This window comes from Dermacentor silvarum, chromosome 4 (assembly GCF_013339745.2).
Source record: "Dermacentor silvarum isolate Dsil-2018 chromosome 4, BIME_Dsil_1.4, whole genome shotgun sequence".
Classification (NCBI taxonomy): Eukaryota; Metazoa; Arthropoda; class Arachnida; order Ixodida; family Ixodidae; genus Dermacentor; species Dermacentor silvarum.
In genome coordinates this window covers 15,089,040-15,096,178 of record NC_051157.2, presented here as the reverse complement: position 1 = coordinate 15,096,178, position 7,139 = coordinate 15,089,040, and positions in this window count along the sequence as shown.

The following is a 7,139-nucleotide window of genomic DNA, read 5'->3' as shown; positions in this document are numbered from 1 at the left end:
ATGCAGGTACATTTAGACGGACTGTGTTGAAGGCTAAAGATGAGTACGACACCCAGCATTTTGCATTTCTTTCTAAATCAAACAATAAACGCGCGCTGTTTAGGTTTCTACGCGCCAAGAAAATGATTCCGCGACCAATAAATGCAGAATCCGCAGTTTTGTCTCCAGAAGAAATAAAAAATTCGTTGGAGGTAATCGCTAGAGGGCTAGAAAGTCGCTTTTCTGCCCAACAACCTTTAGCTCCATTGCTATCCCCATCTGAGGAAGATTTCACGGAAATTTCGAAGACTGAATTATCAGATATCTTACAAAACTTTCCATCAGCGGCTCCGGGGCCCGATGGGATCACTTCGACCATGTTAAAAATTTTATATAAAGAATCGCCAGAATGTTTATTAGACATAATCAATTATTCCATCAGAAGGGCATGGGTTCCATTGGAGTGGAAAATTGCCAAGGTCATTCCGTTGCTTAAAAATCCGAGTGACGGATATATATTAGACAATATAAGGCCAATCGCGTTAACTTCAAATTTAGTAAAATTGATTGAAAGAGTTATCAATATTCGTATCGTAAATTTTCTTAATGAGCGATCGATTCTAAGTCCGAAACAAATTGGTTTCAGATCACAGTGCTCTATATGGCAGGCCCATATTGACCTTGAAAGCCGTATTCAGTTGGCAAGGCGCCAAAGACAGTATGCGGCATTAGTCACTCTAGATATCTCAAAAGCATATGACAGTGTTGAACATGTGATATTGATCAACCAGCTTCAAAAGATTAACCTTCCAAAATACCTTCAAGTATGGATTTCAGAATTTTTAAGGAACAGAGAATTTTATTGCTTCCAAAGCGGCATTTCTTCGGCTAGGTACGCACAGTCAAGAGGCGTTCCACAAGGGGCAGTACTTTCTCCAGTCTTATTTAATATTCTAATGAGTTCCATCCCATGTCATGATGATGTACATACTTATGTGTACGCTGATGACATAGCGTTTTTTTCATCGGCAAATGACATCCAAAAACTTTATCAAGTATTACAGACATACTTGTCTGCTATAGAAAGATGGCTTGATGCGATGCATCTCTGTCTCAACGTTAACAAATGCTCAGTGCTAACGTTTCCATTAACGGACCCCATATATATTTCACTCTCTTATCATCTACATATTATCCCACAAGTAGAGACAGTCAAGTATCTTGGGGTGATATATGACGGTTCACTGTCATGGAAGTCACACATTGACTATATTGCAACAAAAGGTATTCGTGCGGTTGGCTTGCTGCGTAGGCTGAGCAATAGTCGATCAGGAATGCGAAGAGCAACGCTTTTAACAATATACCGCATGTATGTTCGACCGGTATTAGAATTTGGATGCGTACTGTACTCTGGAGCTCCTGCATATAAACTTCGCCCTCTTGTTCTTCTGGAGAGGCAGGCCTTGCGACAATGTTTAGGGCTACCTAAATTTGTAGCATATGAAGTTTTGCATCTGGAAGCTAGGCTGCCATCTCTTGTTACGAGGTTTCGATTATTAGCTGTACAGTCATATTTAAGACTATATGAATCCCCTATAAGGCGTTCACAAACAGTGTTCATCTCCCAGCCGGACTTGTTTTTTGGATTGTATTGGCCGCGATTCCACACACCACAAATTATTTTTATTCAAACTCTCCTAGATCAAATAAACATACAAATTCGTGAGGTGAGTCCTGTTGTTTACAACACCAATTCCTTTAAAATTCAGTATGATGATATTTTCCCTAAAAATGCTAAGGCATTATCTTACCGCATGCTAAGCTCAATATTAAATGATTACTTTTTGCACGTTCCGATCAAGACAGTAATTGCCACTGATGCTTCTCAAAATGAAGAAAAGTGTGGAATTGGAATATTTTCTCCTATTCTTGATTGGTCGTTCTCTCTTCGCCTCCCAGACTTCGTACCGATCTTTCTAGCGGAATTTTTAGCTGTCGTTCTAGCCCTCCGTAAACTCAATACATCAACATGTTCTACAGTAATCGTGACGGATTCTTTATCTCTGTGCTCCTCCCTCACAGCGTCCGATAATTCCCCAGTTTTGCGAGCTTTCAAATCGTTAGTGCCCCCTCACTTAGCTTTGATTAGATTGGTGTGGGTACCAGGGCATAAGGGCCTATTTCTAAACGAAATGGCAGATTCGTTGGCGAAAGCGTCCCTGAATGGCCCGGTAATTCATATCCTACCGATTTCAGCTTTCATCATAGGGGCTAGATTTCGGAGAAAAATGATGCTGCGTGAATTTCACGCCCCTTCTTTAACAAACTCGTCAGATTTTCAGCACTTGTCGCATTATTGGAATAGCAAACTCTGTCAAACGCGTTCACTTGAAGTCGCAATCACTAGACTACGCTGCAGAATTCCATTTTTAAATTTTTACCTACACAGAGCTGGTCTGGTTCCCTCACCTAACTGTCCCTATTGTGGACAACATGAAACATTAGATCACTTTCTCATTGCCTGTCAAAGATATTCTGAATTGCGAAAAAGAACCTTAGAAACACCGTTCCGCCTTCTTAGATTAGAATTAAATGTTCAAAATTTACTATCATTGGGGGCCTCTACCCTTGGGCACAGCGACGGGAAGGTTGTAGATGCCATCCAGAATTACATTACAGGGTCAGAAAGATTTAGATGACAGAATCACGGCTTAGGGTTCCGAAATATTTTTATAAATTTGATGACTTGCTATCTACTTCTTTTTTTTTTAATTCATCATTTACTCCTTATTCTATTCAAGTCATTTGATATATTCTAATTATTCATTCTCAGATGCGTATATATTCCCACATTTATGTTTGTTTTGATTTATACATCTCCATTCTGATTGGTATTTCAAACTACCCGGTTCTTGGCCAATCCCCCAGAGTGGGTATGTGCCAGTAACTTCAAGGCTCTACATCTACATCTACATCTGCCATGCAGACCATCTCAGGTGCGTGTTCATTCAAAAAAACCTTGTCCTTGTTTTGTCAAAGTTATTATGTAAAAGCCCTTGCACATTGTCGTCTAGGTCACGTGCGATGCTTTAACAAAAAAAAAAATGCCAGCGTAAATTTGCTCTTTGAGTGAGTTCCAGCGCACTGTTGCTGACGCGACGCTGTGTCGCGAAGCTCTGCAACACGACCATAGTCCCGCATCAGTAACATATAGCGGTGATGTGCTGTTGTGGCCGGTAAAACTTCTTGACTTGCATAAATCCTTAAACAAGCCGGCACAATAGTTGAGCAGCAGCTTCCAGGTTTATTTTAAGCGGACGACATTGTGTTGCTTGCTAACAAGCAACGTGATAGGCAACGTCTGGCTGATATCTGTGGAGAAGATTGTGAGAATTTAGGATTAAAATTGAGCGTTAAGAAATCAAGTTTTACGGTATTCAATGAAAACAGTGACAGTGGTGACACAGGGCCAGGAAATACCTCGGGTAAAAGAATACAAACACCTTAGTGTATGGGTAAACGAAGGCGATAGATATCTGGAGACACAGAAAAAAAAACATAATAGCAAAAGGAAAGAGAAATGCAGCCATAATCAAACACAGAGCGCTATGGGGATACAATAAGTATGAGGTGCTCCGGGGTATGTGGAAAGGTGTAATGGTTTCAGGGTTTACATTTGGAAATGTGATTGTTTGCTTGAAGTCAGGGGTGTAATCAGGACTCGATGGCTACTAAAGGTCAGTGGGACGCCTCGCATTGATCGCTCACGGGAAGACTACAAATCAAGCTGTGTAGGGTGATATGGGCTGGACAAGTTTTGAAGTGAGGGAAGCGCAGAGTAAAATTGATTTTTAAGAACGACTGAAGAATATGGAAAAAAAGTAAATGGGCTGCGAGAGCGTTCACGTATTCGTATAGGTAAAACGTTGACTCACAGTGGAGGAAAAGAACTAGGAAGCTTACCAGCAAGTATGCGACCGGTATGGTCAGCAACACGGCAACAAAGAACGTCAAACACAAAGGCTGAGACAATGCCATGGGTGGCGGCAATGGAAAAGAAACCTGCTATGACTAACTACCTCAAACGAAAAAACAAAATCAAGAAAGAAACAATTTATGATAACACAAAGGGAAGCTCCTTACTTTTAGAAGCGAGATGAGGGTGCCTTAGAACGCGTAGATATAAAGCGAGGTACACCAAGAAAAAAAGCGTGTGCTTCCTGCGGTAAAGCTAGGAAAGCGATGGAACATGTTTTATTAGAATGTGAATAAAGCTACCCAGCTGCCTGTTTAGGCTCGTCTGGCCTCCTTGAAGCCCTTGGGTTCAGGGATAGCAAGGGGAAAGTAAACATGTCCGCGATAGAGCTTAGTAAGAGGCGATTGAAGGTTTGGTGGCAGAAAAGTAGGGAGACCACAAAGAACGGAGACGTCCAAACGCAGAGTTCCCAGTAATGATTCACAAAGTTTGATGCTGGGAATTCTTTGTATCTGGGTGTTTTCTCAAACATATAGGCAGGACATTAGGCAAAATAATAACACGAGCTTGGTGGCGCAATCCACCACCCCGTTTCAAAGGGGACGCTCATAGCATCCATCCATCCGTCCACGTTGAAAGTATTCTTTTTTTGTCGGGAAGGCGGGGAAAAATACAGATCAGGACTTGCGAAACGGTGAACGTGACCTTCTGATGGGGATTACTTGGCAAAAATGCGTGCATGTCAAACATAAAAAAATAATAAAACAAGACTTGCTTGTAATAAAATGCTTGTAAAATAAAAAAAAAACTTGCTTGTAATAAAATAATAAATAATAAAACAAGACCACTTGTTTGGGAAGTGCGATTGTTCCGAATTCTGAACATGAAACAAACCACATCTCATAAAGCACAACGTTTGAACATGTGTGACATATGAAAGAAAAAAAGGAAATACAATAACTTGCGTATTTGGATATATGTTGCACTAATCAGTCACACACTGCTCGTGGAGCAGACTTGTGCGTAACGAATTAAATGAAAATAATTACGTGTTATCCATACATTTATTTAGTTTTGTAATTGATCGATTATTTTTTGGCTCATTAACTCAGGCTGTAATTCAATTACTTTTTTTTTCAGTAACCAATTACATTTATTCTGTTACTGCATTGACGAGCCAAACTGTAACAAGCAATGCAGCTTTGAGAACATCTAACTTGGTGGGAACTACAGCAGAACGGCCCGCGGTCGTGCCAAGCAGCAGCCTTGCGAATGGGCAGGTTCAAACGGCAAACGCGGTCGCTGAGTATTTCTTCCCTCATTTTACGCTCAACCATATTTTCGCGCAAAAATTGAACCGGTGCTTCTGTACGTGACTCAATAGCGATGACCATGTAGTTCGTTATTGATGTCAGGAGATCACCTACGGATGTTATCCTAACTCTTCAATTGCCCTACCGGGAGCGCCTTATCCGAAGCCCCTGGAACCACGAAGCCCTGTTCTTCATGGAAGAGCCGGACCCGAGCGTCGCAGCATTGAGTAACCAAATGTATTGCGTGAGGTGTTTATACGTTGCAACAGAGCCCTTCTCTCCAGCGTGTCGGTGTCGCTGCAGATGACTTCACAAGAAAATGAGGGAAGTTGACCGGCGGAAATTTTGAAAAGCAATTGTTAGTGAAGATAACGTACATCGTGTGAAGGCTGCAGAGGAGGCAGAAAAAGATCCAGACCAGATCATTCTATTTAGTGTACTTGGGCAAGGTTAAAAGAAGTCTGGAGGAAAGTAACTTACAAGTAATCGATATACACTTTTAGTAATTTGCTCGATTACTTTCGTGGGGCAGTAGTTAGTAACTGGTATTCAATTAGGGTTTTTGATAGAAGTAAGTGTAATTGTAATCGGTTACGTTTTTTTTCTGTAATAGGTGCAAGTCTTCCGTGGAGCGACTTTTGTTTATTTTATTCCTAGACATCAGTAGTTCTTGTAGTCGACGCAGCACTCGCAGGCGATATGAATTACACTTATCATTGCTCCCTTCGTTCTGAGCAAGTGCGCTTCCCTTGCCTGGAGGGACCGTTGTCCCTGCCGAAAGCCGTCGGGTTTATCATGGGGAAAGTGCATTGCCTTTGCATTAAGTGCGTGATACCTTGCGGATTTTCTAAATCTCCGTGCTATATGAATTTGCTTTAATTTGTATGGTCTAAATGCTGACTTACCATAAGAAAGTAAAAAAACAAAAAAAAAACAAGGAAACGTAATCGATCCTAGGTGGTAATTGATGGGTTCTTATACTTAAGTGGTTGTTAATGCGTCGATCTTACTGCCGGGGGCAACGTGCTTTAGTATAGAGGAGGCGTTCGGTTCACCTTATGTTACTGAAACGCGGTCGCCGCGCACGAAACTGAACCTGCGACCGTTCCCCTGTGCTGAGAATAACGCAGTACCGAAGAAAGCGGCAGTAAAGCATGACATTGTTTATAGGATTATATTACGCGAAATGTTCGCGTTCAGATGGTCTTCATTCATACTTCTGCATATATCTTTGTCACGCCAGCCTCTACACAGCGGGTCATTAACGACTGGCCGCAGCTTATTTTAGAGCGCAGCTCGCCCTCTCCTGTGTTGAGCGTCGGCGTCCCTCGGCGTAACCGAGCGAAAGAGCACAGCGAAAGATGAAAGAGAGAACGCGGAGCGCAGCGGGCGTAGTGCCGCACGAGACGTCCTCCACGGCGGCGACCAAGCATGCGGCGAGCGCGTCCACCGATACATTAACATATATGAAACAAAGCGCTGGCATGGGCTTCGGAACCCACTGCGCATGCGCTACATCGCCTGCGCCGCCCGCAGCTAAAGAAAGCGCTCCGCGCGTGCCACGCGTTCCCGTGTTCACGCTTTCTTTCTGAACAATGAGCGACGCGAATAACCGGTGGAAATTTGTCGTCTGCCACTGCTGCTAAACGAGCCGCCCGAGCAAAGGCTCAGCGCCGCGCGCCGAGAGCACACTGTCGTCCAGAATCAATATTCTGCCCACAATATATCGCGAATTAAAAAAACCTAATAGCTGCGCCCAAAATTCGCATTAGGGAGTGTCGTAATCGTCTGTGAAATTTTGTTTTTGCAATTCTGACAATGCAAAATTGTATTCGTCATACCGTATTATTATACTCTGTTCAGCATGTTCT